The sequence below is a fragment of the Pezoporus occidentalis genome, unplaced genomic scaffold (assembly GCF_034315485.1).
Source record: "Pezoporus occidentalis ecotype Australia unplaced genomic scaffold, CSIRO_AGI_Poc_V1 ctg11, whole genome shotgun sequence".
NCBI classification, from domain to species: domain Eukaryota; kingdom Metazoa; phylum Chordata; class Aves; order Psittaciformes; family Psittacidae; genus Pezoporus; species Pezoporus occidentalis.
Genome location: NW_026912886.1, coordinates 1967740 through 1978122, shown reverse-complemented (window position 1 = coordinate 1978122; position 10383 = coordinate 1967740). Strand labels below are relative to the sequence as shown.

Sequence of the window (10383 nt, the reverse complement as noted above, 5' to 3'; positions counted from 1 at the left end):
AATTGTTAATATTTCTGCTGTTTGTTTGAGGCTTGATAACTTGTTTGATATGTTAGTTTAAATTTCACCATGTGCTGTTGTTTAAAATGGGATCTGTTTTTTAATCACTGAAAGTTTCTGTGGTGTGTTTTGCACTCTCCTCTGCTTTAAGCAGTATTTTACAGTTGCACAGTGAAATTATTTTCTCAAAGCCGGCATAGACTGTTTTTCTTTACAGGATAGTTACGGGATTAATATGCACGAGTTCAACGTCAGAGAGCCAACCATACTTTCAAAGTTCAGTTCTTTGCAGATTTCTGATACCATCTCTGCAAGTAGCAATGTCTCATCCAAACAGCAGTAATTTAATCTCACAGCACCCTGCAATGCTTTTGCCTGATTTTAAAGATGAGGAAATTGATACACAAGGGATTTGAGTGACTTTCTCAGAGACACGAGGCAATGGCAGATTATTGTCCTTTGAAAGCACCACCACACTCCCAGGGAAACAGTGCTGTACCCTAGAATGAATGTATGTCTATAGAACATTCTAACTGTTTGCAAAAATAATTTAAAATGGTGGACTACTATTGGAAGAGGAAAGCTGAAACATCCAATTGTGGGAATTAGTTTAAAAGGAGTATATTTTCTTTTGCCAGGGTCATGAAAACTTTTCAGAGCACATAATTTAGAGAGCCATTATCTTTAATCGCAGGTTTCCCTGTCGCAGGGTTGAACTGCTGGCACTGTTCATTATCTGCCCATGCGCCATTCACTTGTACATCTGTATGTGTCTGTGATCAACTGCTATTTTATAGCTCACTAAGTAACAGAATGCTTAACTGTGCTAATGCAGTATCTGAGGGCTTGTTATCTGAGCGTAACAGTCTCTGCGAGTGTGCAGTGGATTGCCCTTACTATTGGTGAGCCCTCACTGGAACACAAGACAAAGTGCTCTTGTCCAGCAGAAAGCCACAGGTAGCCTCTGCTACTAACATCAGCATGACATGGCCTCTTCCTGCTTATTCTCAATGTCCATGTTAGAACTGGGAAATCTCAGGCAGGGGATTCTCTGAAGCATTTGGGTTGTAAAAGTCCTCAAGCAAAAATCCTGGTAAACCGTCTACTACCTGAGTGAGCAGAAGTTCCCTTGCAGACCTTGTGTATCAGTCTGTTTGTTGAACTCCTACATTTCAGATCCACTGAAGTAACTAACAATGCCCCACCCCTGGCAGTCTTTCCCCTAATGCTTCCCCAGGTGTCCTTGTCACCCCATTCAATTTTCACACTTGAACAGACAGGTTAGGCTTTCTGTTCTAGCTGCTGTAGAAGTCTGGTTGCTTTTTGCTAGTTGGCTCCTATGGAAAGGGTTAGTGTGACATGTCTGGCTTCTGCCACTACCTGGTCTTCCAGCCAGTTGTTCTGTCTGAATTCAGTGTTTGTACTGGGGGAAGGTGGTGAGGAGTCTTTTTTCACTGATGCTGGAGAAAGCTGATACAGACTTGCTCCTCTTCTGTGTGAAGGAATGAGTCTGCAGTATCTTGAAAATACAGGTTACACATTACTTCTAAACACTGTTTTGTTTGTGAAAATAGCCCCTGAAGAGTAGCATTTCTGAAGTCTTCCTACATGAAGGATCCATCTTATGTCTGATAACCAAAGAGCAATCAAAGACTGTTTTCTAACCTTTCTAGAAGAAAAGAGAAACAAATCCTTCCAAAAGGATACGCTTCCTTTTCAGTTTAAGTATGGAGTTGTTGCCTTGGTACTGTAATGTTATGTGCCTCCCCACCCAGACACCCACACTCTCTGAAACATGTAGGTTCACACATTCTCACCTTCAAAAGAAACTTCTCCTCTCGGGTTGCTAAATGTATGGGTTTCTGTTTCGCCTGTGACTCAGCATTTGCCATGCAATGGTCACAGACTTGGCACTAGTCCACCAGTTCAGAAGAGAAGCCATACTACTGCTGGAATTAGGATGGGATTTTCCTATTTACACTGACCTGTAATAATTTCTGGCTTCAAAGCAGTCCCCTTCTGGCTCACTACCCCAGCTGTTCAAGGAACCACACCCATGGCATGCTTTGCTGTTTGACTGCAAGAGATTAAAGTGCCATAAATATAAATACACAGTCATAGAAATGGAGAAAAAAGTGAGAGAAGATGGAGATTGAAACCAAAAGAGGTGATGACAAAGAGACATGCCTGCTGTTTCCAGCAGCTGACCAGAAAGGCTCATACTGCACCAGAATACATGTGGGGCTGCCAGGCAGCACCTCTAAAGATGACCAGAAACTGCATCGTCTTTTCCAAGAGCAGTAGAGGAAGAAGCTAAGTCAAACAGTGATTCAAGCAGGCAAGCCCACATGTCTGTCTAGCTACAATGCACTGCTAGCAAGCAAACAGTATAAAGAGCAAGGGATTATTTTAATAGATTTCTCAATCCGTGCTCCAGACAAGGGAGGGGAGTCAGGATGCCCAGACATCTGAGCAGCAAGAGGGAAGCACTGGGAGCCAGATTTGTGCTTTGGGCAACTCAGAGAACAAGTTTGCGTTATACAAGTCTGGAGAAAATCAAATATTAGAAGAGTGAACAAGAGAGATCTGAGAAAACCTGAGAGGGGTTTTAGGCAAGATCAGTCCCCAGCGGTCTGCTAACAAAACCTAAACACTGATCTTAGCAATGAGACTGCCTCACCAGGAGAAAACAGCTCTGGAGTGTAATTGCTGCTGCATTGTAATTGTAAATAAAGGATTTACACTGATCTTAGCAATGAGACTGCCTCACCAGGAGAAAACAGCTCTGGAGTGTAATTGCTGCTGCATTGTAATTGTAAATAAAGGATCGACCTGTCCTACCTGGTTGGCACTGGCAGGAGCTTGGTTTAATCTTTGGTTTCTGCTGGCTGGAGCAATTCAACAGGAAAAGAGGGGGTGGCATCAGGGACTGGGCTAAGGAGGGCTCTAAGATGCTGTTGCTGGCAGGTTTCTGCTGAGCTGATGTTTCTTCTCTGCATGAGTGCCTAAATGTGCCTGCCTGAGCACACTGCAGCAGGTCTGAGCCTGCTGCATTAAAACTTGTTAGGTATGTGCCAAAGGGTCTCACAGGCTTACACTGCCCAAGCTGGCTTGTTGAGAGCCAGCCCAAGTGCCCTTCCCAAGGCCTACCAGGTACAAGTGGGGATCTCCCAGAGGGAAGGTTCCAGTGGGTGGATAAGAGAACACCATTGAGAAAAATGGGCCAGTTGAAGGACCAGAGAGATGGTGCTGGTTAGAGAGAGAGGTTCAGGCATATGGCAGCACAGTAAGAGGAACGAGATTCACAACTGTGGCAAACAGACAAAAGGCACTATAAATAGGCAAGGTATGGTAAAGAGGGGGAAGGTAAGTATAGAAAAACGAGAAAGAAGTACAGGGTAGGGCAATTTTATGTCATTTTCTAATACAAAAAGAAAGGTGTATGGTGCAAAATCCAAATGGGGGTCTAGAGGAAGGAGTAAGGTTGCTCAGGTAGTATTTCCAACAGACTAGAAGGTAAGGCATGTCAGTGTGTAATAAACAGGACTCTGTGTCTTTAAGAGACCAATGTTTGTGTTTTCCCATGCTCTCCTATTGTGGAAATAACTTTCTGAGTCATTTCTCTGATCCTGGAGACAAACTGAACAGACACAAAACATAATAAAACACAATAGCAACGGGAAGAGAGACATTCCTCCCTCCCCCTTCCACCACACGCGTTTCATGTCAGCAATCTGAGCACACTCAGAGCCTCCCAGTGGAAGAAGAGCTGGGAACAGCCCAACAGTGTTGTTTGGTACACGCGTCTGAATTGAGCTCGCCTTCCACTACATAAACAGGTAAAAAATGGAAGGCACACTTCCCCCAGTCTGTTACTTGTAGATACGTTACTCGCTCTCTTTGGTTTAAAGTCTTACCCTCAGATCCTCCGCAGACCATGAACTGCAACAGGCATTTGCTACCTTTCATAAACTTCAAAGCTCAGCACTTCCAAGACCCTGTAAATTTTCTCTCAAGCCTTGTGCCCCACCCTCTGCAAGAAGATGTCAGTCTGGGGCTCTCAAAACACCACACTTGGAAGCTCACATACAGCTAACATCAACATCACAACTGTGTTCCCAGAACGGAGTAATGACATGGGCACCCCCACACGGGGCTGGCCCCACACCAGGCTGTATCATGACTTCCTGCACCAAAACACAGGATCACCACATCAGAGCTCAGTCCATTTTCCCTGTTGCATACTGAGAACTCTCAAACCCTTTGCTATCACAGACAGCAAGGCCCCGTGAGGTTGTCACATCCTTGCAGGTTTGGTTTAACACGCAGCCTTTTTGTTAACTTGGAATTCATAAAGCCGATCCCCAGCTTTCCCACTCTCGGGAGGCCATTTGCAGCCTGCTGGGAGGAACGGGATGACTTGACAGGAAGAAAAGAGTTTTGCGCAGGACTGTGAATCCCTCCCGGCCGCTGCAGCGAGCCCTGCTCATGGGACCAGGGCCAAGGGGGATGCCCGTGCTCCTGGGCAGCAGGCAGGGCTGGCTGCAGACCCCTCAGGAGAAAAGACCTACATCCACCTCCTGCCCCACGGGAGAGGAATCGCTCCCAGAGGCTGAGGGTTTGGAAGCAGCCACAGGGCTCCCCAGCTTTTCCAGCTTTCCTGAAGACCGGCTGTCCAATGGCTTCCCCTTACCATGCCCTCGCATGCAGCGATACTGAGTAACCCGGGTGAGCGAAGGGAGGCAAGCCCAGGAAACAGGAACCCTGTGGAGGGTGGGGCTGCACAAACAACGGGGCTGGGTGAATAAATCATGCCTGGCTGTTGGCCTCACTGTAAGAAACCTTCCATTAAGGCTCCAATGGGTATTTTTGGACTCTGCTGTCTATTTTTAGGAGGCATAATTAATACTGAAGGAAATAAGGAAAAAAAAATAAAATCAAGCTTTAAGCCCAAGAATGGAAAATTTGGACTCCACAAAATTGCTGTGATTAAAGACAACTGAAAAGGAGGGGTCATATTTCAGGAATAAAAATATGCTACAGATTACTGTAAAAATTGTGTATTACATGGTATTGGCTAAGAGAGGCGAGGCATTTCAAGAAGGCAGTGCTTCACCACTTAACTGTTACTAAACAGGAATGAAGCACAGCTGAATGCCCGGCTTTAAATCACAGCTGTACTCTGCCTGCTTTTGTGTCGCCCTGAGCTGTGCTGAGGCTCCCAGCGCCTCTGCTTTGGGAGGGGCTGCATGGGACCTCCAGAACAACTGGCACAGGCTCTGCCCAGTCCTGTGCATGGCATCAGGCAGCAAGAGAAAAATCACAGCCAAGTTACTGAGCACCCTTGCCAGGCCCTTAAAATAGACTGCCTGAAGAACAAGGCTATTGTAAGGACAGAAGATCTGTTTTATGAACCAAGATGGGAGGCTCTTAGGAAAAAACCCACCCTCTTGGATATGAGAGCCAAAACGCGATGGAACAGTGTGTGCGATGCTTTCAAAATTCAGCTATTATTTTACTAACAGCAGTTGTTTAGATTCACATCCCTCAGCCTTACGACAGTCATCTATCAACGTTCATGTTACCGTTGCCTATAGAAGAATTAAGCCTTTCCTTAGCCACCTTCTGCTTGCGAGTTCATCCAGCTCCTAGGTGACATGTACCTAACAACAGCCACTGCCATCAACATGTGTGGTACCTCACAGACACGCACAGGTTGCTGATGTGAGCACAGGACGAGCGCTTTCCTCCTTACCCAAAGCCTGCTTCAGAGGAATGATCTGGACACTGAAGCAGAATTAGCCCTGCCTGCTTGTCAGCACAGTCCTGCCTTAGAGCTGCAGGATGTGCTCTCCACATATCCTCTCTTGACCCTACTAATTCTTTAGTTCAGGTGGCAAATTTGTAACATGCTTGGTAATGTATTAACCTAATTAATTCTGCAAAGCATTGGTTACTGTATTAAATCCCAGTGTCCTGGGTTCACCTGTAACAATGATTTTTCTCCTTCCTAGTAGCTGGTGCAGTGCTGTGTTTTGGCTTTAGTCTGAGAACAACACTGATAACACACTGATGTTTTAGCTGTTTCTTAGTAGCACTTGCCCTGATCAAGGACTTTTCAGTCTCATACTCTGCCAGTGAGGAGGGGCACAAGAAGCTGGGAGAAAGCAGGGACAGGACACCTGACCCAAACTAGCCAAAGGGGTATTCCATACCACAGCACATCATGCCCAGTATAGAAACTGGGGGGAGTTACCTGGAATACTGTGCAGAAGATGGGAAGTCAGTAACAGATTTTACAACTGACGCTGATACCAAATTAAACTCACGATTCTTCTCTGTTCACATAAATTATGGCATTTGAATGTTACCTGTAAGCACCTAAGTAGTAAATATACTCACACATGTAATAATTAAAATGCATTAACTGAGTCCTAAACTAGCCACTGCCATTTGCTCCACATCCTTCCTACTCACTTGAATTGAACAATCATTAATTAATCATTAGCTCATTATTACAATTGGCAGATGAAGTCTAATTAATTTTACTTAAAAAACCCAAACATCCCTCGAGCTGCAATACCATGACTTACATGCAGTTGGATCTTGCACAAGAGGTATGGATGCTCAAGTCTGCCTTGCTTTCATTCCAGTCCCTCCAACAGTTTTCAACTTTTGTGAGCACCGTGCAGATGATTTGCTGTAGAATGAAGAAAGTAAATTCAGTATTATTGTGCACAGCTCTGAGAACCATGGCTTTTTTTACTCAGATGGTTCTGTGACCTTCTTGAGGGAACAGGGTGATGGGACATTTATCTGTGCAGTGTTTTCTCCTTGCAAGTGTAACATGGGGCACAACAGAGTGAGACTAGGAATTCTTTAGGCATCTCTCCAGCCCCAGGAGCTCAGTTAGCACTATATGCTATTACAAATAAGCATCTATCACCAGGTTTCTATGCTGTGGTATGTGATCCCAACACCACTTCTTGCATCCCCACAGCAGGAGATGAGTAGATGGTTGTTAACTGGTACTGGTTGTCCAGGGGCAGCTGTAGTGTGGGTTCATGCAGTGAGCAAGCCCTCAGAGGAGGAGGGTCATGCAAACCAGAGCCATTTGACAGGGTGACCCAAAGGAGTCATTACTTACTAACACCAATTTCCCTCTTTGATACTTTTAATAAGAGAGATTAGCAACAAGCAGCATAAACTGAAATGCTGTTTTCCAAACTTGTGGATTGACGGCACACTCATCCATGACAGTTCTGAGCACACCATGAAAAGGAAACAAATCTGTAAAACAAGTTGAAGGAATCCAAATGCTTAGATCTCGGCCAGGATGCCCGCTGGGGAGGCCAACCAATGCTTGATTTCAGCAAGTAAAGCCTTGTGTTGCTTTAATGTCCTTCCCTCAGGGAAGTCTTCATGTGTTTTCTTAAGTGTAAATTTCAGTTCTTCAAGCAAGTCTGCCCTATGTTTTCCTGAAGCTCTCCTGGAGTTGATAAAGCTCTAGAAGGATTCAGGAGTCTGATCATATTAAACAAATTGTATGATTGTGGTCTTTAAATCAAAACAAAGAGAGTGCTCAAGAATTATTTCATGTGCCACTGCAATAAAGGTAAAATAATTCCAGTATCAATCAGCCAGGCAGATAAGTTTAATACTAAAATGTCCTTCTGTTTAAGAGCCATACGCCTAGAAACTAATCATGCCACTTAACAAAACTCTAGCAAATGCAGAGATTTGAGCAAGCCCATAACCTCCAGAGTTAGGTATGCTGACCCTTAGCTTCTTTCCTGTCTCTAGGTACAGCATCATGAAGAAAGGAAGAAAGGAAGAAGGAAGAAAGAAGTCCTAACAGTGGGTTGCCGTATTAGTAGATGGATACCTTGGAGATCTGCAGAACAGGTAGACATATTCAAAGATTTATCTCTCCCTTCTCCAAGTATTTTACTGATTTATCCCCAATTCAAATTCAACAACTGTTTACGCAGATTGTGAACACAGGCACAATAATAAAATGGTTAATATGGAACCTGCATCAAGAAGGAAATAAAGGTAAAATAAAAAATGTTTATGTTGTAGAAATAGGCCCCTTCAAACATTTTTAGATTACTTGAAAAGATTAGAAGTTTATCTGATAAGTAATTCATTACCAATCCAATGTCTCAAGAGAGGCCTACCCCCACACTAAGAGTTTTATCAGTCACCAGGAGAAAGTGATTGAAAGAATTATGAATAACATTAGAAGATTAAATGATTGGATGCTAGTAGAGAGTAATGTGGATTGCTTAGTAAACTAGGTACAAACAAACCAAGCTTGCTTGATACAATCAGAATTAACTCACGTATTTAGGAGAACAACTTGGCTATACTCACCAGATGGAGGATTCCAGCTCACGAAGCAAGGACTCTGAAAAATACTAGGTGGAAGAGCAAGGAATTAGAGTTCCTTGTACAACTTATGGCCAGGAAGACTAAAGATAAATAAGTATACAATAATTTCAGTTAGGAAATAAACTTCTGCTGACACACAGACACTGTCAGTTCTTATACAGAATCAATCTAGTTCAGAAGAGAGGCTGTCTAATAGTCTGCAGCAGCATCTGAATGAGTTAATTCTTGTTGTAGCTGAAGTGTTTTTCACAAAAAGCTTTCAGTCTCATTCAGGTATCTCCAGATCAAGGGAGATGTTAAAAGGCCAGAGGAGACTTGAAGCACAGGCATGAGAAAGACTGCATTCCAGAAGCTGCAAATAAACCTTTGCAACAGCCTTGGGAAGCACAATCTGCTTACCCTAAACAGAGAGGTCAAGGGATGGCCCCATCAGTGGGTACAAGCAATTCAAGGAGAAATACAGAGAACTCAGACAAGAATGAAATGAGATCTAAGGGCAGAAACTGGAGTTACTTACCGCATGTAAGATGACTTCTGCAGCACCAGGGAGTTCTCTCAGAAACCACTGCAGTTCAAACAGCTGTTTGCAGATATCCTGCCCGCTGCCTGTTCACAGATGCCCTGAGGACGGTCACAGCAACAGTCACGGGCCAGGCTGTACAGCAGCACAGTGGCTTGGCAGCACTGTACCTTGGCACGGAGGAGCCTTGTGCCTCTGGAGCCTGGGAACTAGGAATACTCCGTGGAAATGAAAGCTGAGCAGGCCTGGCAGTGCCTGATTGTCGGCCTTTGCCTCAGATTGTCAGCGTTACCCAATTGATCCAAATTAACCTTGAAATCAAATGGAGTGAACTCTGTGGCAGCAGAACGAAAGCTTGTGATGAACCAATTAACCTCCCTGGGTGTGCAGCATGCTCCTGGGGCCCGGTTTCTTTTCTAGGCTTTAGTGTTTCCCCAGCACACACTGCGGAGAGCACACAGAGATCACAAACAAGAATTCAAGCATACGGATACTTTAGAAATAAGTTAATTTTATTGAATAGGCATTACAGCTTCTCTCTCTTTCAAATAATGGAGAAGCCAATTCACACAGATTACAGAGCTATCAGTTACTTTGAGTAATCTTTCATAAAAGAAAGAAATTAAATACAGTTCTGCTATAAAAAGTGCAACAGTTGTAACTGGAAGGTTTTCAAAACAAAAGCAAGTTTTACTACCTATTGCAAAAATTGGTTTAGTGCTTTAATACTTTACAAAGTAACAATCCAACCGCTAAAAACAGCTCTTGCACATCATCTTTGTCAAAGTATGGATCAGATTAAAAATGACATTTAAATTGAATTTGAATGAAACCTGCATGTAGAAAAGGTTCTCAAGAATTCACACTTCACAACAAAAAAAAATCATTATCCTTCAACATTAATTAATGCTCCTGTTTCTTTTGAACAATGGATTTAAACACAATAATGGCAGTCATCCTAACAATGATCAACTGTTTTGTTTGCAGACGGAAGGGACTGCAACCAATCGTGTCTTTAAATTATGAATAGGGAAGGGAATGGGAAAAGAGAAATCCACTCCTTTCATACGGGATAAAAGTTTTGCATGAAAATGGTCAAACAGAGAAACCTGAAGTCACTCCAGCTGTAAATAAATTTACGATACTTCTGTTGTTTACTGAACTCCTACATCAATCTCTGCTAAATTTGTATGCATTTATAGAAGGCAACAAGAAACTCAAATCCTGACTCTGAAAAATGAAGGTGGTAAGACTCCCAAGAACTTGAATTCTTAGCCAGCAGAAATCACCCACGCTTGCTTTATTCCTTATTAACATTTATTTAAGCCCCGGTGAGAGCCAAGCACTCCCTCTCCTTGAAATTCAGACTTCAAGTAAGAATCCATCTATGGTACATTTCTGCACTCTTTAAGAATGCTGAGCTTGCTGGGTTACTACAAAGAGACACATCACCTATCCTGATTTCTTAA

General features: G+C 43.5%; 1 long non-coding RNA gene across 1 annotated transcript; it reads right to left on the bottom strand.

The window, feature by feature from the left end:
* Window positions 1-1990: 1990 nt before the first annotated feature.
* Window positions 1991-8650, bottom strand: LOC134167830 (uncharacterized). Its single transcript, XR_009966299.1, has 3 exons — window positions 8377-8650; window positions 6594-6700; window positions 1991-2077 (listed from the first exon to the last, which is right to left on the bottom strand). It is a non-coding gene; the product is annotated as an uncharacterized LOC134167830 (long non-coding RNA).
* Between the last annotated feature and the right edge of the window lie 1733 nt (window positions 8651-10383).